At 37.7% G+C, this 27923-nt stretch overlaps 2 non-coding genes across 2 annotated transcripts; both read right to left on the bottom strand.

Annotated features, from left to right (window-relative positions):
- Window positions 1-19797: 19797 nt before the first annotated feature.
- LOC122035590 lies at window positions 19798-19903 on the bottom strand. Its single transcript, XR_006127127.1, has one exon. It is a non-coding gene; the product is annotated as a small nucleolar RNA R71 (small nucleolar RNA).
- A 7445-nt stretch (window positions 19904-27348) lies between these two features.
- LOC122035560 lies at window positions 27349-27454 on the bottom strand. Its single transcript, XR_006127103.1, has one exon. It is a non-coding gene; the product is annotated as a small nucleolar RNA R71 (small nucleolar RNA).
- Window positions 27455-27923: the final 469 nt, after the last annotated feature.

Genomic DNA, 27923 nt, shown 5'->3' with positions numbered 1-27923 from the left:
AAAGTGACGGAAACATGGTGGTATTTCTTGTACTATACGTAGATGACATTTTACTCATTGGTAACAATGTCAAAGTGTTGTCAGACATAAGGGTATGGTTGTCCAAGCAATTCGATATGAAGGACTTGGGAGAATGTGGACATATTCTTGGGATCAAAGTAATAAGGGATCGCAAGAAAAGAATGTTGTGCTTATCCCAAGCTTCATACATCAATACTATCCTAACTCGTTTTAGCATGCAAAACTCCAAGAAAGGTTTTCTACCTTTTCGACATGGAGTAACTTTATCTAAAAAGATGTGTCATAAAACATTAAAGGAGATAGAGGACATGAAGGCAGTTCCTTATGCTTCGGCTGTAGGAAGCCTAATGTATGCAATGCTATGTACGAGATCGGATATTTGTTTTACTGTGGGCATGGTTAGCAGATATCAAAGTAATCCAAGACAGGGACATTGGACTATCATAAATCATATATTAAAGTACCTGAGAAGGACTAGAGATTATATGCTGGTTTACCAGGCAGATGATTTGCTCTCTGTAGGTTGCACGGATTCGGATTTCCAATCAAATAGGGACAGTATTAAGTCAACCTCGGTGTATGTGTTTACTTTGGGAGGTGGAGCCATAACATGGAGGAGTGTTAAGTAGAAATGCGTTTCAAACTCCACCATGGAAGCTGAATATGTGGCAACCTCTAAGGCAGCAAAGAAGCAGTATGGCTTATAAACTTCTTGATGGACTTAGATGCGATTCTTGGTTTGCACAAAATTATCACAATTTATTGTGATAATAGTGGTGTAGTAGCAAACTCAAAGGAACCACAAGCCCATAAGGCAAGTAAACACATTGAGCGCAAGTACCACCTGATATGAGATATCGTAAAGCGAGGAGAAGTTGTTGTCGCCAAGATTGCATCAGCATATAACCTGGCAGATCCTTTCACTAAGGCCCTTTCGGCGAGAGCTTTTGATGGACATATTGAGGGGATGAGAATCAGATGTATGGTAGTATATATGGCGGCATATATGGCAGCATAGTATTTTAGTATAAGTTGGAGATTGTTAGGATGTATACTAAAAGCCTAGCTTTTTGAATGAATATTTATATTTTGAAATGAGAATCACTCTGGTCAAATGTTGCATGTTAATGCAGTTGTCCATTTAATTTATATTATAGATAACATGGTGTGTGGTGCCACACAGAAGATCATGTTATCAATTCCTTATAAATTATAAATAGTAGCTCAAAACCAAGATGGATTGGGACAAACCATTGAAATGGTTGTAGTGTAATTTGGTATTAGTTTATCTTGACTATAAAATTATACTAGTACACTATGTGTGTATTGAGCAGGATCATTTGAGGTTATTTTTTTTATACTGACTGCATAAAAGAACAAAACCTCTGTTATTATGGATGTGCGCACTTTTAATCCCGATATAATAACAAACACATATACTTAGTATTTATTTCTTTAATTTATCAAAGGGTGAGATTTATTAAGTTAAATCAATAGGCCCGATAATTTAGGAAATAATATTATTTATATGGTGTGCTGTTGATTATAAAAGGAAATTGTGTCCTAGTAATCTAAGTTGATGATGTCCCCTTGAGAAGCTCATAAGGATTATTATATAAACCCTGCAGGTGGACTTAGTCCGACATGATAATAAGGTTGAGTGATACTACTCTTGGTGCTAGATGTTAATTAAGTGAGTTGTCAATAACTCATTTAATTAACGGACATACGATATATTAAACACAAGGAGACTAACACACTCATGATAAGTAGGAGCCCATATTATAAGATGGGATTGGTACAGTAGTTCAATAATAACTCTTTAGTGGAATGAGTTATTATTGATGAACTTGAGTTGGGTGTTCGGTTCAAACACAGGAAGCTCAAGACCATCAGGAGGTCAAAACCAATTCCTCTCTCGGTCCCTATTGTAGCCTCTATAAAGCCTCGCATTCACCCATTTTGGTTTTGCTTCTTACCCAAGAAAGGGGCCTGCCACATCCTTGCTTGGTGCCCAAGCAAGGGGTCAGCCAAGCCTTGCTTCCTACCCAAGAAAGGGGCCAACCAAGCCTTACTTGGTGCCCAAGTAAGGGGTCGGCCAAACCAAAAGAAAAGAAAAAAAAAGGGGGAGATTTTTTCTCAACAGAATTAGAGATTTTTCTAAAAATAATTACGTTGATTCTTTCTTAGAAATTTTGTAAAAAGAATTATATTAATTCTTTCCTAAGAAATTTTTCTAAAAAGAATTATGTTAATTCTTTCCTAGAGATTTTTTAAAAAGAATTATGTTGATTCTTATTTAGAAATTTTCTAAAAAGAATTATACTAATTCTTTCTTAAGAAATTTTTGTAAAAAGAATTATGTTAATTCTTTTCTTGAGATTTTTTCTATACAAAAATCTATTACTTTTTCTACTTTTTTATCTGGGGCAAAGGGTTATAAAAGGAGAGAAGGTTGTGCCACAAAAATCAACAATTCAATTAAAAATTGATAAGTTTTTCTCCACAACTAAAAAACCTCTCCTTTCCCTTAAGGTCGGCGCCCCATTTTTTCTTTTCTTTCCTCTAGGGCCGACACCCCACTTCTTTTCTTCTTCCCTTTTTTTCCCTCTAGGGCTGGTACCCCATCTTCTCATGGTGGCTGGAGCCTGGAGGAAAAGAAAATGAAGAGACGAAGCACCTTGGTGGCCGGCGGTTTGGAAGAGAAGAAGAAGAAGGAGGCGTTCCTTTCTTTGCATCTTTTGGTGGTAGGCGGATTGGAAACAAAAGGGGTTCGGGTGTTTTTGTCTTGGTAGATCGTCGCCCACACGACATCTAAGAAGAGGAGAGGAATACGACAGAAGATCAAGAGGTCTTTGTCTAGGAAGAAAGGTACAACTAGTTATATATTTCGCAATACAACTAGTTTTATTTTCTTTGTATGGATCCTGAAATACCAATATAAGAGGCTAGCGATTTTGTGTTTTTATTTTTGTGCTTCGATTTTATGTTTTGATCTTGTGCTTTGATTGAGGTCTCTGTAGTTAAACCTAAGGTTACTGTGAGAAGTTTAAATATTCAATTTCTTTGAAAGGATTTATCTAGGAAGTGGTGGATGATCTCATAACCAATAAGGCCTAGTGCCTCGCCAACGACCTGGAAGTCAATCCTTAAAATAAATATTTAATCAACATCTATAATATGGTTTAACTTTTGAAGAACACAAGGGTTGAACTTGGAGTAAAAATGTTAAGTTTCATTTCCAATCCAAGTTTAACTTTAAAGAATGAACTTGGAGTAAAAATATTAAGTTTCGTTTCCAATCCAAATTTAACTTCTGAAGAGCACATGGGCTGCTAGGAAAAGTTCTGTGCTTGTACAAATTTTTGTACAGAGGAAACAGAATGGTATTCCGAGTAGCACCCAACAATGTCAAACCATGGGATATGAATGTGATATCTTATCACGGATTTACAGATCATTAGGCACTTTAATAGGTCATTGTGGATCAACTATGATAATAAAGTTATAGAATTATATTTCTATAGTAATCACAGTTCGTTGAAGTTCAAACACATCAATATATTTTTTTGACAATTAAAAAAAAAGTTCAGAGCGATCAAATAATGATAGACAATGTAAAGACATATTCCATGTTAGTGGATCCACTCACCAAGGACTTGTCACCTAAGGTGTTTTATCAGTATATGCTAAATATGAGGGTTATGATATTTGGTAGAAATATATATTTGTTGTAATATTCTATATTAATGAACACATGTATTTTTGACTTATTATATATACTAAAGTTTTTTTTATATGTATATAAGGTTTTGACTCTATGATATAAAGGTATCATGATTTACTATTGGGTTTACATATGATATTTGTAAATATGATGTAGGATTCTATTTTGAGTCATAAGATTGAATCATGATTTACTACTATGCTTTTACATAAAGTATCAATAAATAGGATTTGGACCTTGTTTGGGTCATAAGGAGAACTATTAAAAATGTGCATGTACAAATCATATTTCATGTCATTTTCATACTATATATTTACATTTAATCTATGTTATTAATGAAATTAGTACTATAATTACTGTTAGATCTTGTTACAATTATAGTAACTTTGACATCTTTAGTATTGTACCAATGGAATTAGTGGACCAAATTATTTAAGAGGGTATTTAACCCATAAAGGTTTGGCATGTTGAGTTCATCTAAGGTGTTGTGTGGTTTATATAGTATCAAGTATAGCACAAGTAGGAGATTGAAGGATTAAGTCTCCATTTGGTGGGCTAACATTTGAATTAATAACATGTAATAATTGTCATTAAAAATTAAATCCCATTAAGTGATCTAATGCATGGTGCATGAAGGGGGGCTTAAGCTATTGGATGTGGATTACATGTATAGATACAATAAATCAATTTGTTAACATTAATAGACTACTAATGGGTTATGAGCTTTAGGTAGATAATCCCTATAGGATGGGTCAAGGTATATAAGGAGAGAAGCTTCATTCATGATATTGTCTATTTTGGACCTAAACCTTCATAAATTTATATTTAGACTCCATCCAAAAAGTCTAATACCAATTGAGATATCTTTCATCTCTTAATCTTATGAACTTTTTTACATATTTCTAATGTAAAATTTCGATTGTATTCCCAATAGGAACTCCTCTAGTGATAAGTAATGAATAATAAACTTTAGCATTAGATTTAGATCGACCCTTTGTTTGTCATTGTTTCAATTTTCAAGAGCCTTAAACATGATTGATAACTAGATCCTATAGATACATTATTTGATTTTATTTCAATGTATCGTATTGCCATGTGTTGGGACTTTCAAACCGCAAAAATCGCTTTTTGCGTTGTGGAAACCCCGAAGTCCCATGCCACCGGATCCGTGCGAAGATAAAAATTTTGTAATTTTGTGTACAAGTTTCTCTAATCCTAGATATACCTTAGATCTACATGGAAGAAAGATATACCTTTGTAGCGAAGCCATTCGCTTATCCCGCTCGTCCAAGAAGATGCCGGATTTCAAGGGTGTCAAGTGAACACCCCTCTATGTATATCCACACGAACGATTAGGTGGAGAAAAATGTCTTAAGTGTGCTATCACTCAAGGAGGTTTCGGCCAAGGTGGAGGAGAGGGAGAGAAGAAGAAAGCAAGGAGGAAGAAGATGGAGTTACAAAACAAAATGAAACTCTCACAATGAGTTAAGTGGCCGACCACTTCAAGGAGAGGTTTTAAACCTCCATGGGATATCAAGGGTCACAACTCTTGATCTCCCTCATGATGTGGCACACACATAAGCCAACCTTGATGATGTGGAACATCATCATTGGCCCACTTAATGCCAACTCACAAATGAGGTGGCAATGGTCAAGTCAAACTTGACCTTTCATCTTCCCTCTCAAGTCAAGTCAAACTTGACCACTTCTTTCCCATGGTTGATCAAATATAATCATTTGATTCAAATCAATTTAATATAATGAATCTCTATTCATTGATTAAATTGATTCAATGAAACATAATCTAAATTAGATCCATTGAACACATGAATCAAATCGAGTCCAACTCAATTAGTTTAATTTGGATTACTCTTAATCCAATTTGGTTAATCATATGAACCTAATCCTCTAGGTACATGAAATGAACCTAATCTCCATCTAATTGCCCTTTGTGTGTGACCCTATAGGTTCTTGTAATGTTGGTAATGCTCCTAAACTCATTTAGAAGCATAAGCAAGGAGCGGAATCTAGCAACACATCATTACTACCCAAGTTACAAGAATGTTGAGATCCAACATCACCTTGTGACTACTAATTGTGACTCTTCACAATATATGACAAGTGTCCTTCTATCCTTGACACCTAGATTGATCAATGTGAGGTATAAAACATGGCATCTTCTAATCAATCTAAATCTTGAACTCCAAGTAGACTCACTATAATCAAATGAGCTCAATATCTCATATTGACTCATTTGGGCATGGCCATGCACTTAGTGGTCTCACTCTATCAAGAATAACGATGTCACTCCCGTTATATAGGAGGGATAGATCCCATCTACATCACTCACATCCCTCCGCATAATTTGTTACATACCCAGTAATCGCCTTTATAGTCCACCCAGTTACGAGTGAGTTTGAGGAAGCCAAAGTATGCAACTCCTTATATAGGGAACCATGGTGACTTCAGGTCCAAGGACTAATAGTCATACTAAAAGCCACATGAGAAAGTATATTGTTGGGTGCTACTCGAAAAACCCAATGGCTCCACTGTACAAAAATTTTGTACGTGATCTGAACCTTTCCTAGCTACCATGTGTTTATTTAAGTTAAACTTGTATCTCCAGCGGAACTTAACACATTTGATTCCAAGTTTAACTTATATGTTCTTTTAGGTTTAGATTTGGATCTCCTGTGGAACTTAACACGTTTGATCCAAATCACCTGTAATGACCACCCTCCTTACTACTACTCTGAGGGCGACCGCTACTTAATTACTAACTCTACTGATCTGATATTACTTACTCTAACATCAGTAATATTAAAAAGAGAAAGAAAAAATCTGTGGAAAGGAAATTTTTAGCATAAAATTCCATACTGACTTTTTTGTTCTTGCTACACCTCATATTAAGCACACATGGCAATTGCTATCATTCTCACTACAATTTCTTAGCAGCTAAATTAATTTCGGCTACAAACAGCATGTAATTTACAGCAACTACAGCATATTAGAATTTGAGCTAAAATGAGCATGCAATTTATCACTAAGCCGACAACATAAAAATATCTGCACTTGCATGCTTATAAAACCCCACTACAGCAAACAAAGTCCCCTTCTCAGCAGCCCAGCAATCAATTCCAGCCATACTTTAAAATTTCCAGCAATGCATGGCAATACGAGTTTAACAATGCAAACTGAAACAGAACAGGAAAACAGTAATGAACTCATCCACCAAATACTAGTAGCAGTAATATAAGAAAACTTAGTCTTTAGCAATGCAAAAGAATCAATTCGTAGGGAACTCTTAACATTTTAAGGACGACTTTAATCAACTCTCAGCAGTAAAGAAAAGAGACTAAATTAACTGTATGTCCAATGACAAGGAAAAAGTCTAATTATATTCTTGACGATGTCCCAAGCTTCCATAGTTCAACATCACACACATCCATCACGCATCTCCTTGTCGCCTTCCTTCATATACTTTAGCTTTTCCTTTATCTGCGGTAGGAGGAAAAAAAAGAAAAGATCTATAAGCGAAAACGCTTAGTAAGTACTAATCTATCTCACAAAACTCGCAATACATAAATGTAATGCAAAAGTACTGAAACTGAAATACTAAAGCAAACTGCATGTGCTCATGGTATACAGAAGATAAACTGGATACAAGTCATACTCACTAACTAGCAGGATAACAAGAAATTAATACTATAAGCTTAGAATTTCAGAAACTAACTTTTTATTTATTCTAAGCATGTAACTTGTTTCATTTCTTATATCCTTGTGTTAGAAATTAATCTTTTAATTCCTATCTTTTACTCACTTCTTCTTTCTTTCTTCTTTCTTAACTTTTCTTTAACTTTCTTTTCTTTGGGCCCAGGCTAAGTACCATCTCATGCGCGTTCCCTAATAGGTTGGGGTTGCGAGCCACCAATCCTAAAAGAGCAGACCTCGGTCTACCAGGGCCAAGACCTCGGAAATGGTCACCTGGATTTGTTTAACGACAAGCTCTTGGATGTCGGGTACTAGCCTCTTGTTTTTTTTTTTCTTGTTATCTTTCTTATTCTGATATTAAAAATGCCTTGGCATTTAATTAAGCTTTTGGTGTGCTTTTAATCCTAAACCATTTCCAAAAGAACATAGCTTCAGAAATTCTAAAACATGATAGTAGCATGGAAGGGAAGCTAATTCCAGCAACCTAAATCATGGTAACTCAACTGAAATACACAGAAATAGCATGGCAACAGCATAGAATTTCTACATAGCAAGGTTTAAAGGAAACTTAGCATATTGTTCTGCACATTACAGTAACTAGCATGCATATTCAAACAAAGAAGCTGAGCATGTCAAATTCTAAGGGAAAGCTAACATAGAGTGTCTCTTGGTGCAGGAAATTCTAAAAACCTGCTAATCCGAAACCATATGAATCTCAAAAGATATTGAACTAGCATAGATGGTTGGAAACTAAAATGAAACCCAATGGAAATCCATCTGATGCAAATTCGACATACTGTCAAGCTACACGATCCAGTTGCAATCCCAATGGTAGGAAACAAAGGCATCATTAATCAAGGTTAAATCCACTACACCCTTTTTCCTACCTAAAGGCCACGGCAGGTTCAACAAGAACAAGGAGGAACAAAAACTTGATCTCCTGCAAGCTTAGATTCAGCATAAACAATACTACATGCTCAATCAAACAAAAAAAACTAGTTCTTAGAATCCCTGTGAAGCCCACGGCAGAACACCCAGAAGCCAAAATCTTCATAGCATGGTTCGGATTCAAGAAACTCGGGGAAGGCGGAACGAAACCGAAAGATCGGAGCAACTCCTACCGCAGGTGAGTAGTACTTACTTGCTTCCTTGGACTTACAATCGGAGAAGAGGCCTCTAGGGTTTCGGCTAGCTTCAAATCTCGGCGTTCCTTTGTGTCCGCGTGCTCCCTTCGACGAGAGAAGCTCGGGTCCAAGAAGATCTCACGGAAGTGTCCTTGTCCGACCGCCGGAGGCAAAGCCCGAGCCGCGGCTGCATTTTCGCCCGAGAGGAAGTCGGCGCCGAGAGAGAGGAAGGGATCGCGAGATTAGGTTATGGGAATAATTCCCTTCTCCCCTTAACTTATCCCTTTTATAACCTAGGTCTAACTTTGCCCTTTACTACGACTTATATATATCCGCTTCCTACTTATTAACAAACCGCGCGTAGCCCAGTTGGTTGGCTGCGTCCGATTAGGTCGGGTTCGGCCGGAGGTTTTGGGTTCGAGTCTCACCTTCAACGGTTTTTGGTCACAACTTCTTTTCTTTTTGTAACCCTACCAAACGACCTCCAAAAATTACGAAAAAATACTCTAAAAATTCCTAAAAATCTCTAGAATATTTTAAAAGTATTCCCGAATATTTTTATGGACTTTTAGAACTTGAAATAGGGAAAATTGGGTCGTTACATCACCTAGGTTATAAATTCAATTAAATATTAGTTTCCAAAATTGGCTTCCAGTACTGCATGGCAAGGCACTTGGCCTTCTTGGATATGGGAACAACCACCACCGACTAGACAAAGCCTTTTAAGGAAAGTTAATATTTAATTTCCTTATATAACTCTAGGTTAACCAAAAGGAACAATCAAATCACAAGGAAAAAAGAAAAAGAACACAACATCGAAATTAAATTCGAAAAACAAGAATCGAATGCCTCTTGTATTTGGTATTTATACAAAGAAAAATTAACTAGTATGATGCGGAAGTTAAATACTAGTTATACCCCTTCCTTGTATGCTAAAAACCTCGAGATCTTCTGCCGTATCACTCGCCTCCTCTTGGACGTCGTGTGGGCGACGATCCTCCAAGACGAACACCACCCGGAGAGCTTCTCCTCCTTCTCTAGAATTCGGCCACCACCACCACAAAGGAGCAAAAGAGAGCAAAGGGAAGAGAGGGAGAGGGGCTGGCCACTTGATGATCTCCAACAACACAATATCAATTGTTATGTTTTTTCAAGGCCTCCCCTTCGCCCCTTTTTATATTAGTTTCCTAACGGAAAATTATGGAAAGAGTTTTATAAAAAATTAGACTCATTCCTATTTCTTTCTAATTTTTCTTTTTCTTTCCTTTTAATTAATCAATCCTAGATTGATTTATTAATTAAACAACTATTTGTTGATGTTTAATTATTTCTCCGACCCCTTTCTTGGGCACCAAGTAAGGTGGCCGACCACTTATTAAAAGGGAAAGACAGAATTTTTTTTTTTTTATAAAATTTTAAAAGAAGAAAAATTCTAATAAAATTTACAAACTCTTTTTTTTTCTAATGTGGATATTAAAAGGAAAGTTTTAAAATTTAAAACCATGTTTTAAAATTTAAAACATCTCTAATAATATTTTTTTTAAAAGAAAGTTTTATAAATTTTACAACTCTCTTTTAAAACCTTGTGGCCTAATTTAAATTAGGAAAATTTTATAAATTTTTAAAATCTCTCTTTTTACAAATTGTAAATATCTGAGGAAATTTAAAAATTCAAAAACAACCTTCCTAATTTAAATATTGCGGCCGGCCCCCTTGCCCAAGGCAAGGGCCGACCACTTCTAGAGAATATGTGGCCGACCATTGCTTGGTCACCAAGCAATGAACCGACCCCTTCTTGGACACCAAGATAGGATTTTCTTTGGATGGACTTGAGGCTTTATTGAGGCTACAATAGGGACCTAGAGGAGAAATTGGTTTTGGCCTTCCGATGAGCTTGAGTATCCCGTGCTCGCCCCGAACACACAACTCAAGTTCATCGATAATAACTCATTCCACTAGAGAATTATTACCGCACTACCGCACCAATCCCAAATTACATTATGGGCTCCTTCTTATCATGAGTGTGTTGGACTCCCTGTGTTTAAGATTACGAATGTCCACTAATTAAGTGAGTTACTAACAACTCATTTAATTAATATCTAGCTCCAAGAGTAGTACCACTCAACTTTATTGTCATGTTGGACTAGGTCCACCTGCAGGGTTTAACATGACAATCCTTATGAGCTTCTCTTGGGGACATTCTCAACCTAGATAACTAGGGCATAGATTCCTTGTATAATCAATAACACATACTATAAGTAATATCATTTCCCAACTTATCGGGCATATTGATTTATCGAGCTAAACCTCACCCTTTGATAAGTCAAAGAAATAAATATTAAATATACATGCTTGTTATTATATTGGGATTAAGAGCTCTAGTTCTTTTACTAAGTCAGTACAAAAAGAACTTACCTAAATGATCCTACTCAATACACTTAAAGTGTATCAGTGTAATTTATTAGTCAAGATAAACTAATACTTAATTACACTACGTCTATTCTGATGGTTTGTTCCTTTCCATCTTAGTCGTGAGCAACTGTTTATAATTTATAGAGAATCGACAACATGATCTTCTAAATGTGACTCCACACTCCATGTTATCTACTATATAAATTAATTGAACAATTACATTTAACAAATAAATATAAACATTTGACCAATGTGATTCTTTATATCAAAATAAATATGTACAAAAGCTAAACTTTTAAGTATACACTCCAACAATCTCCCATTTATACTAAAAGTCTAAGCTGCCATATCTGTTGCCATACATCTGATTCCCATCCCCTCCACATGCCGATCAAAAGCTTTCGCCGGAAGGGCCTTAGTGAAAGGATCTGCCAGGTTATCTCCTGATGCTATCTTGGCGACGACAACTTCTCCTCGCTTGACGATGTCTCGTATCAGGTGGTACTTGTGCTCTATATGTTTACTTGCCTTTTGGGCTCGTGGTTCCTTCGAGTTTGCAACTGCTCCACTATTATCACAATAAATTGTGATGATCTTGGGCAAACCAGGAATCACATCTAAGTCCATTAGAAAGTTCCTAAGCCATACAGCTTCTTTGGCTGCCTCAGAGGCTGCCACATACTCAGCTTCCATGGTTGAGTCTGAGACGCATTTCTGCTTAACACTCCTCCATGCAATGGCTCCACCTCCTAAAGAAAACATATAGCCTGATGTAGACTTACTGTTGTCCCTATCTGATTGGAAGTCTGAATCCGTGTAACCCACAGGGAGTAAATCATCTGCTTGGTAAACTAGCATATAATCTCTAGTCCTTCTCAGGTACTTTAATATATGCTTTACTGCAGTCCAATGTCCTTGTCCAGGGTTACTTTGATATCTGCTAACCATGCCCACGGCAAAACAGATATCAGGTCTCGTACACAACATTGCATACATAAGACTTCCTACAGCCGAAGCATAAGGAACTGCCTTCATGTCCTCAATCTCCTTTTATGTTTTTGGAGACATCTCTTTAGATAAGGCTACTCCATGCCTAAAAGGTAAGAAACCTTACTTGGAGTTTTGCATGCTAAAACTGTTGGAGTGTATACTGAAAGTCTAAGCTTTTGTAAACATTTGTTTTGAATAAAGAATCACATTTGGTCAAATTATCTACATTTGTTTGTAGTTGTTCAATTAATTTATATTGTAGATAACATAGTATGTGGTGTCACATACAGAAGATAATGTTATCAGTACCTTATAAATTATAAACAGTGGCTCACGACCAAAATGGAAAGGAACAAACCATTAGAAGGTCGTAGTGTAATTAAGTATCAGTTTATCTTGATTGTATAGTTACACTAGTACACTCAGAGTGTATTGAGTAGGACTATTTGAGGTCATTTCTTTTATACTGACTTTATAAAGAAACTAAGACCTCAGTTATTATGGAAGTGTGTGCTCTTAATCTTAATGTAATAACAAGCACGTATATTTGATATTTATTTCTTTAATTTATCAATGAGTGAGATTTAGTTCGTTGAATCAATAAACCCGATAAGTTGGGAAATAGTATCACTTATAGTGTGTGTTGTTGATTATAGAAGGAAACTGTGTCCTAGAGATACTAGGTTGATAATGTCCCCAAGAGGAGCTCATAAGGATTGTCATGTTAAACCCTGCAGGTGGACTTAGTCCGACATGACGATAAGGTTGAGTGGTACTACTCTTGGATTTAGATATTAATTAAATGAGTTGTCAGTAACTCACTTAATTAATGGACATTCGATATCTTAAACACAGGGAGACTAGCACACTCATAATAAGAAGGAGCCCAAAAATGTAATTTGGGATTGGTGCGGTAGTTCAATAATAGTTCTCTAGTGGAATGAATTATTATTGATAAAATTAAGTTGTGTGTTCGGGGCGAACACGGGATGCTTAATTTTATCGGGAGACCAAAACCAATTCCTCCTCTCGGTCCCTATCGTAGCCTCTTATTTATAGAGTTCTATACCCACCTATACCCACCTTCTATACCCACCCAATAGGGGCCGGCCAAGCTAGCTTGGGAACAAGCTAGGGTCGGCCTAGGTATGAATTTGGGTGGCCGACCCTAGCTTGAACCCAAGCTAGTGGGGGCGGGCCAAATTAAATTAAAAAGAAATTTTAATTTTAATTTTTATTATGTGGAAGAAATAATTTATTAAAGAGAATTTAAATTAAAATATCTCTCTTATAAAAGATCTACAAAAGATTAAAGAAAAAGATTAGATCTCTTTCCTTATTTGTAGATTGGTGAGATATTTTATTTTCTCTTTAAAATTATTCACATGTTAATAAAATTAAAATTATAAAAATTTCCTTTTATTAACCATGAAGAGATTTTTAAAGAGAAATTTTATTTTTTAAAATTTTCGGAAACAAATTAGGAAGTTTTAATTGTTGATTTAAACTTGTCCAATTTGTTCTCCAATGATGTGGCCGGCCAATGTAGATTTAATTGGGAAATTTTATTTTATTTTTCTCAAATAAATCATGTCAAGGAAATTGAGGAAATTTTATTGTAATTAAATTTCCTAATTTGCCTAGGCCAAGGAATATAAAAGAAGGGGTGAGGGTGCCTTCATGAGACATAACATCTATTATTTCTCTCCCTCTTTTGTTCCTTGGTGTGGCCGGCCATCCTCTCCCTTTCTTCCTCTTGTGGTGGCCGAACCCTTCTCTTCCATTGGAGCTCTTGTGGTGGCCGGATACTACTCGGAGAAGAAGAAGAAGAAGGAGAGAAAGCTAGCATCTCTTGGAGCTTGGTTAGTGTTTTGATTTTCTTCCTTGGTGAAGCTTCCTCTTTGTTGGCCGAACCTAGCTAGGAGGAGAAGAAGGTGATTGGTGGTTTCTTGTCTCGGAAGATCGTTGCCCACACAACGTCCGAGGTTAGAAGAGGAATACGGTAGAAGATCAAGAGGTTTTTCTACAAGGTATAACTAGTAATTTTTCTTTCCGCATCATGCTAGTTATTTATGGAAATAATACCAAATACAAGAGGCTTACGTTCTAGAATTTCGAATATGTTTTTCGAAGTTGTGTTCTTTTGTTTTTTCTTTTCCTTGTGATTTGATTGTTCTCTTTGGTTAACCTAAAGTTATTTTAGGAAATTAAATATTATCTTTCTATAAAAGGTTTTGTCTAGTCGGTGGTGGTTGCTCCCATATCCAAGAAGGCCATGTGCCTCGCCACGTCAGTACTGGGAACCTTTTATGGAAATTAATATTTAATGGAATTAATAACTTAAGGAGACTTGGGTCGAACGTGTTAAGTTCCGCAGGAGATCCAAGTCAAAACCTAAAAGAACAAATAGATTAAGTTTTGGATCAAACGTGTTAAGTTCCGCAGGCGATCCAAAATTTAATTTAAAAGAACACATGGTAGCTAGGAAAAGGTTCAGACCTTTGTACAAAATTTTTGTACAGTGGAACCTATAGGTTTTCCGAGTAGCAACCAACAATTGGTATCAGAGCTAGGGTTTTGCCTCTATGTATTTGGTATTTAGTTTAATTATGCACATGTCATACATAATTTAGTTAATAGTAGGATGTGCTAACTTTGTGGATCGCAGGATCCAACTATTATGGCTTTTAGTTATTATGTGTGTGATTGGACCCTGGACATGTCAAGGGCATTTATATGTGTGCATGATTGTATTAAAATACAGCAGGAGCTGTATTTAGTTTTATTAGGATTTTATTTTTGATCTAGATACATGTACATTCCTTTTATGGAATATAGGATCAAAAATGTAAAATTCTATTTATGTCACGGATCGAATCTTTCAAAGCGTGGAACCTTCTAGGAACCAGAGGCGCAGCGGAACTAGGAGCAAGATGGATACGACAGCTAGACCCGGTGGCGGTGGCCAAATATGGCAGCAGCTTGGGATGACAACACACGGAGAACAACTAGAGATAAAAGCCATAATAGTTGAAAATTAAATTTTCTATTTATTGCTTTTATATTGTGCTGTGTGTGCGTGTTAGTTTACAAGTTTAGTAGGCTAGCATAGTTAAAATCCCTCATTTATAAATAACTAAGTGGGAGAGGGATTTTAAATAAATCCCATGGTCTCCATTACTGGTTTGTAAGTGATACAAACAAGCTTGCGCGTTGGCTCTGAGTGCCTTCCTCCATAACGGATGAGCTTGTTTGTGGATCACTAGAACAGACTTCCATTTTTGGATGACTATAGGAAATTAATTAAGAGCGTGTGATCTTCCCCAACGGAAGGGGCATAATCTTATTAATGGACTTAGTGTCAAGTAATGGTATACACTTAGACACATCTAATAGTATCCTCCCCAACGGAGTCACTACTATTATTTGTGTGACCAAATAATACCAACTATTAATTTTATTTGTCAAAAAGTTAGGTTGACAAGATAATAAAATTAATGGGTTAAAACCCTCCTTTTACAAATGTTGAATTTGTATACGTCCACACTAATGTGACATACAAAATTCACGGTGTTATGAGGTGTTGGTTAATTTAAAATAGTATTGTTTGAGGAATCAATATTATTCTAAATTTAGAGTTCTGACCAAAAGTTATTTGTGATTCTTAGGATGACTTTCAACCCACTGTCCATCATAATTCAACAAAATAGACTTACTGGACCTAATTACATAGATTGGAAAAGGAACCTGGACATTGTTCTGACTGCTATTTGTATTGACTGAACCTTGTCTGATGCACCTAATGGTGAATCTACCCAAGAGGAGATTGAATATCATAAGATAAAGGCAGATGAGATGGCGCGGTGTTACATTTTGGCTTCAATGTCAAATGTATTGCAACATCAACATCAAGATAACTTATGATATTATGAACAATCTCAAGGAGCTCTTTGGTCATCGGATAGGGCTTCTAGACAAGAAGCTATGAGAAAGATAATGACGACCACCATGCAAGAGGGTACTCTGTAAGGGATCATATCCTAAAGATGATGGCTTATCCGAACGAGATACGGATCCTTGGAGGAGAAATTGATGGGAAACCCAGATCGATATGATCCTCCAAACGCTACCTAGAAGTTTTGAGCAGGCCTTAACTATAATATGAATAAAAGGATTTATTCATTAGGGGAACTATTGATGGAACTTCAAGCGCAGAAGGATTATTTCGTCACAATTCTCAAATTCACTTTCTGAAAATGGTTCTACTTCTAAACCGAAAGGAAAGAAGAAGAAGAAACAAGTGGCTCAGCAAAGAAAGTGAATAAATCTCAGAGTACGGGATTTAAAGCTGGAGTGAAGAAGCCAAGGGCAAGTGCTTCATCTGCAAGCAGGCAGGACATTGGAAGGCGGATGTCCTCGTAAGAACCAAAACAAAGGTATATCTCATGCTCTAGTTGTTGAAGCATGTTTAGCGGTGTTATCTACCAACACCTGGTGTGATACGGGAGCCACCGATCATGTCTGCAATTCTTTGCAGGGGTTCCAGGAAACCCGACGACTATCTGAAGGGGAGATTACCGTCTACATGGGCAATGCTACTAAGGTGGCAGCTGCTGCAGTGGGAGACGTCTACTTATCTTTTAGTAGAAATAAAAATTTGGTTTTAAGAAATTGTCTTTATGTACCCAGTTTTAGAAAGAATTTAATTTCAGTTTCTAAACTGTTTTTAGATGGATATTCAGTTTCTTTCAATAACGATGTAGTTATTAAAAGAAATAAAGTGATTATCTGTTCTGGTGCATTAGTTGGCAATTTGTATACTTTAAATCCAATTTCTTCCACAAAGCAAAACATGGAAATTTATAATTCATCTTCTAATTCTAATAAGAGAAAAGAACCTTCGGAAATGAACCAAGCATATCTTTGGCATCTAAGGCTTGGTCATATTAACTTAAGTAGGATTCAGAGGCTTATAGCCGATGGACTTTTGAGTTCATTAGAGTTGAAAAATTTTCCAACTTGTGAATCCTGCTTAAAAGGTAAAATGACCAAAAGGTCGTTCAAGGCCAAGGGGTATAGAGCCAAAGAAGTGTTAGAATTGGTTCACTCTGATTTGTGTGGTCCTATGTCTGTCCAGGCAAGAGGAGGTTTTGAATATTTTGTCTCTTTCATAGACAATTATTCAAGATATGGATACATTTACCTTATGCGCCGCAAGTCCGAGTGCTTTGATAAGTTCAAAGAATACAAGGCTGATGTGGAGAAACGACTAGGTAAAAGTATCAAGACACTACGGTCTGATCGTGGTGGCGAATACCTCTTAGGAGAGTTTAGGAATTACTTATCAGAGGCCGGGATTCAATCCCAATTGTCTGCACCTGGAACACCCCAACAGAATGGTGTAGCAGAACGAAGGAACAGGACTCTTATGGAGATGGTTAGATCGATGATGAGTTATTGATGTGCGTATATTATATACTCTATTATGCATGTTTTTACGCACATTTACATACTTTGAGCATGCTTGATCTATGCATTTGTATACTTCCAGCTTTCCTTTTAGCATATTTACTCTTTTGGTTCGGAGATCTGCTTTTTGTGCATTTACTGTACGCAGGAGTCGATTTGGTGAAGAATTTACATCTTTGGGCAAGCCTTGGAGGAAACAAAGGGAGAAAGCACCAGGCCGTGTACCTCACACGGCCCTGCATTGGTATGGAGCTCGGGCCGTGTGGGGTTTGGCACCAACAGAAGAGGAAGATGACATGGCCGTGTGAACCTCACACGGCCGTGTCAAGATTTGAAGCCAACCAGAGCAGAAGCCTAACATGGCCGTGTGGATCTACACGGCCGTGTGAGGTTTCCAGAGACCAAGCAGGTTGTGGCCGTGTGCACCACACGGCCGTGTAGCATTTCCAGAGACTAAGCAGGTTCTGGCCGTCTGAAGTCACACGGCCGTGTAGCTGGCGAGAGGAATGGACATGGCTGAGAATCTCACACGCCGTGTCACTGGGCCGTGTGAATCCTCCTCTATTTAAACCCTTCTTCATGAATTGAAAGGGATCTCCCTTTGGGAGAAAGCAAGATTTGGTGGTTTCCTCCCATTCTTGGGAGGATTTCAGGCGATTCTAAGGGAGATCTCGACGATTTGGACTCCGGAGCGAGGATTGAATCCAAGGCTTCTTCGTAGATAAGTTTTCTCTTTTCCCCTCTTCTTGTTTTCTTGGATTGGGGATTCAAGGAATGCTTGTAATCTCTATTTCTTCGGATTTTCTTCCTCGATTCATGGAGTAGATCTTGTATTCTAGGATTAAGGGAATATTTGTATGATGGATTGATGTAATCTCTTATGGATTTGCCATTTTCTTGTTTCAATGACATTATCTTGCTTGTATCAATTAGATCTTGAATGATTGATGGTGATTTGTGCTTAATTCTCATTCTTGATTGATTGTTTGGATTCCTTATGGACTTTGTAAAGATAAACTCTCACTCGATCATCCGAGGGATCCATGTGACAGGTGCAAGCCCGTGTAAGGACGTTTGAGAGATAATCTTGAAGAGGAAATAGGGATATTCAAGAGAGTAGGATGGATTTTATGATTAGCTCCTTGTATCTTGATAGGTTAATGAGTCGTGGGCTTCTACGTTGATATCCGAGGAAGGCATAGTAATAGGTGCACTTCTGTGTAAGGACAACATAGGTACATGTCTAATTAATCCTATTTAGATACATTTCTCAGTCCTTAGCCGGTTGTCTATTGCAAGAGGGAACCGGCAATTTTCTACATGTTTGGAAATTGACGGATAAGAATTGGTGAACCATTTACATTCAAGAAATCTTACAAAGAAACCGAAACTCCTAGAATCTTCCTTTATCATAACCCAAAACACTAAACTCTTGTTTGTTGATCTTTAATATTAGAGTTGTTTACCTTTACTTTGCTTTTGAAACGATTGGATAGTTGTTTAGCTAATTCGCATTGAGACATTTCTAGTGCTTATTCCAGTCCCTGTGGATACGATAATCTTTTATATTACTTGCGACATTTCCGTACACTTGCGGAGAGTAACTAGTTTTTGGCGCCGTTGCCGGGGACTGCGCTATAACATTAGGAATTATCAATTGAGTTAGACTAAACATAACATTTGTTTTCCTTTCATATTGCATAGTTGTAACTAATCATTAGATTTCTGTTTTTTTTTACTTTCTTGTATAACTTTCACTTCTTGTTAATTCTTTTTGTACAAACTCAATTCTGCATTTTTGATTCTTCTATTTTCCTTTTTGTGTCGAATTGCTATCTGCTATCTTGTTCTTGTGTATGCGAAGATCTAACTTTGCAGGGGAATTCTTTCCTTTTGACCCTGAGATTGATAGAACTTTCCATAAAAGAAGAATTCTGCAAAGGCAAATAGAAGAACAGGAACATTTGAACATGGCAAATAGACCACTCAAGGACTATGCAGCACCCTATGCAAGAGGTTTCCGATCTAGTATTTCAAGACCTTCAGTGGAGGCTAATAACTTTGAGATCAAACCCGCAATCATATCTATGGTGCAGCAGAACCAATTTAGTGGAGGACCTCATGAAGACCCCAATCAACATTTAGAGGTCTTTTATGAAATATGTGGGACCATGAAAATGAATGGAGTTCCTTCAGATGCAGTTAGATTACTGTTATTTGGGTTTTCTCTAAGAGATAGGGCAAAGCAATGGCTGAATTCTTTGGCCCCTAATAGCATCACCACTTGGGAGCAGTGCGAGCAACAGTTTCTTGATAAGTTCTACCCACCAAGCAAAACAACTCATATGAGGAACTTAATTGCAAGCTTCAAGCAAACTGACTTAGAATCTCTTTTTGAAGCATGGGATAGATATAATAGTATGCTCAGACAATGCCCACATCATGGGTTGGAAAGATGGTTAGTGTTGCACACTTTTTATAATGGTATCAATTATCATACCAAAGTGTCCCTTGATTCAGCTGCTGGAGGGGCACTTATGAATAAAAGCTTAGATGAAGCCGAAGAAATCATTGAAAGTGTAGCACAAAATCATCATCAATGGGCAAATGAAAGAAGTGGTGGCTACTCCTCTGTAAACCCAACAATTAAAGCATCAGGGAAGTTTGATGTAGATGCAGTCACTCTTTTGTCTGCAAAATTGGATGCTCTTACAAAGAAATTTGAGAATATGGGGACTAGTGCTAATATGGTCAATGCTATTAGTACATCTTGTGAAGTATGTGGGAGTTCAGAGCATTCAAATGACTCATGTCCATTGGGAGCTATCACTGCACAAATCAATCAACTTGAACAATGCGATGCAATCATGAGTTACAATCAAAGGCAGAACAACCCATATTCAAATACTTATAACCCTGGATGGAAGAGTCATCCAAAATTTTCTTACAGAAACAATCAAGATCAAGGACCATCTATGGGGGCAAGACCAAATTTTCAAGCTGGGCAACAAAATTTTCAACATCTATCTTCTCAAGGCTTACCAAAGTCAAATGTTGAAAAGATGCTTGAAGAAATTATCTCAAGTCAGAATGAAATGAAGCAAGATTTAGCAAAGCTCATTCAGAGAATGGATAATTCTGAAAAGCATCAAAAGATCCAGGATAGTCAAATTGCCCAACTAGCTTCCTCATCATCCAGAGCACCAGGACAGCTTCCAGGAAAACCTGATGTGAAACCTATGGAGCATTGCAATAGGATTGAGCTTAGGAGCGGACGGACCTTGGGAGACTCCCAAGTGACTGCTTCAAAAGGGAAACAAAAAGAAGAAGAGCTCTCTCCTCCTATACCAAATCAGATTCAAGCTAATGAGGAGAGTACCATTGAGGTTGAAGAGACTCTTCCGCTGAACCATCAGAGCAAAGCTGTCCCTTTTCCTCAGAGACTTACAATGCTCAAGAAGGATGAAGAATTTGGCAAGTTTTTAGAAAAAGTTAAGGAAATTTGTGTAGAGGTACCTCTTATTGATGCTATTTTACAAATGCCTAGATTTGCCAAATTCCTGAAGGATCTCATGTCAAATAAGAGAAGAAGAGGAGAGGTCGAGACCATTGCACTTAGTGAGGAATGTAGTGCTATTTTTGAGAAGAACACTTCTCCAAAACTGAAGGACCCAGGGAGATTTTATATTCCTTGCAACATAGGGAAAGAATTTTTTGAAAAAGCTTTTTGTGACTTGGGGGCGAGTGTTAGCCTCATTCCCTATTCAATTTGTAATAAATTAGGTCTCAAAAACATTAAACTTACTACTATGGCACTTCAACTTGCTGATCATTCCTGCAGGTACCCTTTGGGTATTATAGAAGATGTGCCAGTAGAGGTGGATGGGAATGTTATTCCCACAGATTTTGTCGTGTTGGACATGAAGAGGACCCTAGGATTCCTATCATATTAGGAAGACCTTTCCTTGCTACAGCTGGAGCTATAATTGATGTCAAAAACCATAAGCTTTCTTTGGTAATTGGTAAGGAAAAGTTGGAATATGATTTATCTAATATTTCTAACCATGTCTCGTCTCTTTTAAATGCTTGTAGCAGGACAAGCATTTATAAACTTGAGGAATGGAATTTCCATCCTCATGGAAGACCACCAAATGAAGGAGACAATGTGGTGGAGGATGTTGGGAGAAGATCTCCCAACAAAAATGAAAAGTATGTCTGTCCTCCAAGGGCGAGGAAAAGAAGCGAATGATAAAGTTTGGTCGAGCTAAAGACCTTAAACAAGTGCTTCTTGGGAGGCAACCCAAGGGTTTTTTTTTTTAGTGAGTTTTGATCTGCATCTAAATTTCTTTTAGTTTGATGAATTCTTTTGATTTTGTTTTCAGGTTAGATGCAAAATGGAGTTCGGCCGTGTGCTATACACGGCCAGGCAAAAGTTGCAGAAATGGGAAGTACTTAGGCCGTGTTATCCAGACACGGCCGTGTAGCATCTTCCGAGGAGAAAGATGAATAGGCCGTGTCCCCGACACGGCCGTGCGAAGAAACCCGTGAAAGAAGATGTTTAGGCCGTGTCTCAGACACGGCCCGTGACTGGAATCCAGAGAAGAAAGGGAAGGGGGCCGTGTCCCAGACACGACCGTGCTAGGAATCCAGAGAAGGAAGAGGGGGAGGCCGTGTGGATTTACACGGCCCGTGTAAAGAATCCCGAGAGGAAAGATGGGGAGGCCGTGTAGATCTACACGGCCCGTGTGGGAGAACTATTAAAGTCTTCTTCTTACCTAGCACGGCCAGATCTTGGCCGTGTTCCGCACACCCCCAACTCTCCAAAACATATCTTTCTCTCCCATTCTCTTAAAAACTCCTCTCTAATCTCTCAAGATCTCTTAGATCCGATTCTCCTCCTCTCTAAGACTTGGACTTTTTGTTCTCTTAACCTAAGATCTTTTGTTCTTTGAAGTTTTGTTCTTTGAGTTCCACAACTCTAAATAATTCTTCCCCTATCTAAACTCATCAAGATGTCCAATATTTTGAAGAGATTACGCAAAGGAGGTGGTGGATCTAGTGGAGACAAAGAGAAGGAGCCATCAAGGGACAAAGGAAAACAACCAGTGAAGGGCAAAGGCAAAAGAACTTCACGCAACGAAGGTAATGACAATGAATTCAATATTGTGTTTAGAAATGATGATCAAGTAACTAGATTCGCAATTCTTTTTCAATAGAAAGATTGTGTGTAGTAGATATATGGACCCAACTGTTCTTGATATGCTTGGAATTAGGGAAGATGTAGATTTGATGATTGGGTTTTTGGATTGGAGTGATATTATGTACACGCATTTGCCTACATATCCTCGTCTTGTTTTGGAATTTTTAAGTTCATTGGATGTCCATTTTACAAATGAAGATGATTATTTTGGAAAAATCTCTTTTAGATTAATGAATCAAAAATTTCTATGGGCATTTAGTGACTTTAATTCTTGTTTTGGAATAACCACCGGTAGCCCTCGTAGGTTTGATCCAAGGTTTAATTGGAATCATTTTTGGAATGCAATAACTGGGTTAGATCAACCTTATGAGCCTTCAAGAGCTAAGGCCTCCCATATGCAAAACCCCATCTTTAGGTACCTACATAGAGTCATGAGTAAAACTATTTTTGGTAGGGGAGAGAGTGATGGGGTGGTTAAGAAAATAGAGCTTTATGCTTTATGGGCTATGCTTTATAAGGTTGAATTTGACTCTGGTTTTCATTTTGTTCAAACCTTATTGAGATCGGCTAGGGCATCATCGGGATCAATTGTTTTTGGTGGTTTGATTACCCGAATAGCTTGTAATTTAAATCTTGATGTTGATGGGTTGGAAATAATTCATGGTAATGACATGATTGACATTGATACGTGTCTTGCTATGAAAATGATCGTTCGGGATGAGAATGGTTTCGCGTTTCCTAGGAGGAGTGGTTCTCCTTTACCTCTTCCTTTTCCTGAACGAACTACTATTCTTAACCGGGCTAATTGGGTAATTTCTGAGTTAGATTTTGAGGATAAACCTTCTATACCTGGAGACACTGAGCCACATCATGAGCCCTCGTCATCTGGACATACGCAGCCTTCTAGTTTCATGGAGCCTGCTAGGCATTCTTTTGCATATGGCACGGGATCTTCTAGGTTCGATTTTTCAGATTTTCGTACGTCTCTAGAATCACTTCATGAGAAGCAAGATTCTCAACGAAAAATGTTGGAGGGGCGCTTCTCTTTATCTGATGATCAGTTTAGGGTGGTACAAAATCATTTTCAGTTTACGAGGAATTTTCAAGGTCAAGTGGCCGAGTTTGTGCAGGATTATGATACTGATCAGGCTAGGATGAGAGATTTTATGCAGAGTATGACGCTTACTAGCCAACAAGTTGATGCTTTATATGAGTATCATAGATCCTTGGGTGAGATTCCAGGTTTTCCTAGTTTTCCTATTGGCCAACCACGTCGTAGACCTCCTTTCCCTCGTCCACCTCCACCTCCTCCACCATACTGATTTCATCGGGACGATGAAAAGTTTAAGTCTGGGGGGGTGTCATGTATTGTTTAGTTTGGTTTTCAGTTTTTAGTTTTTGATTAGTTTTTCATGTTGGTTCTTATTTTCATTGCTTGTTGCTTTATTTTGCTTGTTTTTGAAATAATTATGGCAAAAAAAAAATTTTGAGAACATCAAATCTTCACTTATATGCTTTCTTGGATTCAAGTGAAATGTTAGCACGATTATTGTCTCGATTCATGATGTTCGCATGATGCTACTAGTAAACTTTGTGTAGTTCTTTTTTCTATCTTGGGAAGCATTAATAAGCTAAGAATCTTATGGTGATGAGTTTTAGTTTTGGTTCAACCTTAAGGATTTTATCTTCACTACACTTGTGCTTGATGCTAGAATAGTTGATGTCATTGAAATAGTCATGATTCATCTTGTTTGCTTAGTACTTGGTTTCCATGGTGATTTCTCAACTTTCATTTTGGTTACTGGATGAGGCTCAAATCATTAAAGCTCATTTGGAAAAATCAAAATATCCCAACATGTGTGCTAAAAGTACATTTGTGAATAAATTTTGCACAATGCAAACACTTATAAAAAAAAAAAACACAATAAGGGATATAAAAAACAGTTGTCATGAGTGGAATCTAGCAAGTCACCTCTTTGAGACCGAGTTAGGTTACTGGGGAAATGACTGTTTAGCTTCTCTTGAGATTGAGCACCCCTTTGAGACCTTGGGTTAGTTGAGAAATATGAACCAAGTGAATGGTAAGTAAGTGCCTATCATTGGTTACTTGTCTTTCACTGGAAACATTAGGAATTCAAATTTGAAGACGACTTGACTAGGACATGGATTGAAACTTGAAGGGTGTTGAGTTACTTTTACACTGCGCACAAGATTCTTATGCTTGAACCATACTTTACTTGTTTCCATGATCAAGCTTGTTAATGAAACTTTTTTATAGAGTTAGGAAAGTGCACTGGGTTTTATGAATGTGTTGTAGAACATATGAATTTAGACTGCAGCATTTTGCTTGAGGACAAAGTTAAGTTGATGTGCGTAGATTATATACTCTTTTATGCATGTTTTACGCACATTTACATACTTTGAGCATGCTTGATCTATGCATTTGTATACTTCCAGCTTTCCTTTTAGCATATTTCTTTTTGTGCATTTACTGTACGCAGGAGTCGATTTGGTGAAGAATTTACATCTTTGGGCAAGCCTTGGAGGAAACAAAGGGAGAAAGCACCAGGCCGTGTACCTCACACGGCCCTGCATTGGTATGGAGCTCGGGCCGTGTGGGGTTTGGCACCAACAGAAGAGGAAGATGACATGACCGTGTGAACCTCACACGGCCGTGTCAGAGCAGAAGCCTTACATGGCCGTGTGGATCTACACGGTCGTGTGAGGTTTCCAGAGACCAAGCAGGTTGTGGCCGTGTGCACCACATGGCCGTGTAGCATTTCCAGAGACTAAGCAGGTTCTGGCCGTGTGAAGTCACACGGCCGTGTAGCTTTGGCAGAGAGGGAACTGGACATGGCCGTGTGAATCTCACACGGCCGTGTGGCGCCCGAATCCCTCCTCTATTTAAACCCTTCTTCATGAATTGAAAGGGGATCTCTCCCCCTTTGGGAGAAAGCAAGATTTGGTGGTTTCCTCCCATTCTTGGGAGGATTTCTGGGCGATTCTAAGGGAGATCTCGACGATTTGGACTCCGGAGCGAGGATTGGATCCGAAGACAAGGCTTCTTCGTAGATAAGTTTTCTCTTTTCCCCTCTTCTTGTTTTCTTGGATTGAGGATTCAAGGAATGCTTGTAATCTCTATTTCTTCGGATTTTCTTCCTCGATTCATGGAGTAGATCTTGTATTCTAGGATTAAGGGAGTATTTGTATGATGGATTGATGTAATCTCTTATGGATTTGCCATTTTCTTGTTTCAATGACATTATCTTGCTTGTATCAATTAGATCTTGAATGATTGATGGTGATTTGTGCTTAATTCTCATTCTTGATTGATTGTTTGGATTCCTTATGGACTTTGTAAAGATAAACTCTCACTCGATCATCCGAGGGATCCACGTGACAGGTGCAAGCCCGTGTAAGGACGTTTGAGAGATAATCTTGAAGAGGAAATAGGGATATTCAAGAGAGTAGGATGGATTTTATGATTAGCTCCTTGTATCTTGATAGGTTAATGAGTCGTGGGCTTCTACGTTGATATCCGAGGAAGGCATAGTAATAGGTGCACTTCTGTGTAAGGACAACATAGGTACATGTCTAATTAATCCTATTTAGATACATTTCTCAGTCCTTAGCCGGTTGTCTATTGCAAGAGGGAACCGGCAATTTTCTACATGTTTGGAAATTGAGGGATAAGAATTGGTGAACCATTAACATTCAAGAAATCTTACAAAGAAACCGAAACTCCTAGAATCTTCCTTTATCATAACCCAAAACACTAAACTCTTCTTTGTTGATCTTTAATATTAGAGTTGTTTACCTTTACTTTGCTTTTGAAACGATTGGATAGTTGTTTAGCTAATTCGCATTGAGACATTTCTAGTGCTTTTTCCAGTCCCTGTGGATACGATAATCTTTTATATTACTTGCGACATTTCCGTACACTTGCGGAGAGTAACAAGTTTTTGGCGCCGTTGCCGGGGACTGCGCTATAACATTAGGAATTATCAATTGAGTTAGACTAAACATAACATTTGTTTTCCTTTCATATTGCATAGTTGTAACTAATCATTAGATTTCTGTTTTTTTTTACTTTCTTGTATAACTTTCACTTCTTGTTAATTCTTTTTGTACAAACTCAATTCTGAATTTTTGATTCTTCTATTTTCCTTTTTGTGTCGAATTGCTATCTGCTATCTTGTTCTTGTGTATGCGAAGATCTAACTTTGCAGGGGAATTCTTTCCTTTTGACCCTGAGATTGATAGAACTTTCCATAAAAGAAGAATTCTGCAAAGGCAAATAGAAGAACAGGAACATTTGAACGTGGCAAATAGACCACTCAAGGACTATGCAGCACCCTATGCAAGAGGTTTCCGATCTAGTATTTCAAAACCTTCAGTGGAGGCTAATAACTTTGAGATCAAACCCGCAATCATATCTATGGTGCAGCAGAACCAATTTGGTGGAGGACCTCATGAAGACCCCAATCAACATTTAGAGGTCTTTTATGAAATATGTGGGACCATGAAAATGAATGGAGTTCCTTCAGATGCAGTTAGATTACTGTTATTTGGGTTTTCTCTAAGAGATAGGGCAAAGCAATGGCTGAATTCTTTGGCCCCTAATAGCATCACCACTTGGGAGCAGTGCGAGCAACAGTTTCTTGATAAGTTCTACCCACCAAGCAAAACAGCTCATATGAGGAATTTAATTGCAAGTTTCAAGCAAACTGACTCAGAATCTCTTTTTGAAGCATGGGATAGATATAATAGTATGCTCAGACAATGCCCACATCATGGGTTGGAAAGATGGTTAGTGTTGCACACTTTTTATAATGGTATCAATTATCATACCAAAGTGTCCCTTGATTCAGCTGAGGGGCACTTATGAATAAAAGCTTAGATGAAGCCGAAGAAATCATTGAAAGTGTAGCACAAAATCATCATCAATGGGCAAATGAAAGAAGTGGTGGCTACTCCTCTGTAAACCCAACAATTAAAGCATCAGGGAAGTTTGATGTAGATGCAGTCACTCTTTTGTCTGCAAAATTGGATGCTCTTACAAAGAAATTTGAGAATATGGGGACTAGTGCTAATATGGTCAATGCTATTAGTACATCTTGTGAAGTATGTGGGAGTTCAGAGCATTCAAATGACTCATGTCCATTGGGAGCTATCACTGCACAAATCAATCAACTTGAACAATGCGATGCAATCATGAGTTACAATCAAAGGCAGAACAACCCATATTCAAATACTTATAACCCTGGAT

The sequence above is a fragment of the Zingiber officinale genome, chromosome 11B (assembly GCF_018446385.1).
Source record: "Zingiber officinale cultivar Zhangliang chromosome 11B, Zo_v1.1, whole genome shotgun sequence".
In the NCBI taxonomy this organism is placed as follows: domain Eukaryota; kingdom Viridiplantae; phylum Streptophyta; class Magnoliopsida; order Zingiberales; family Zingiberaceae; genus Zingiber; species Zingiber officinale.
The sequence above is the reverse complement of the archived record's forward strand: the minus strand, read 5'-3'. Positions and strand labels throughout refer to the sequence as shown.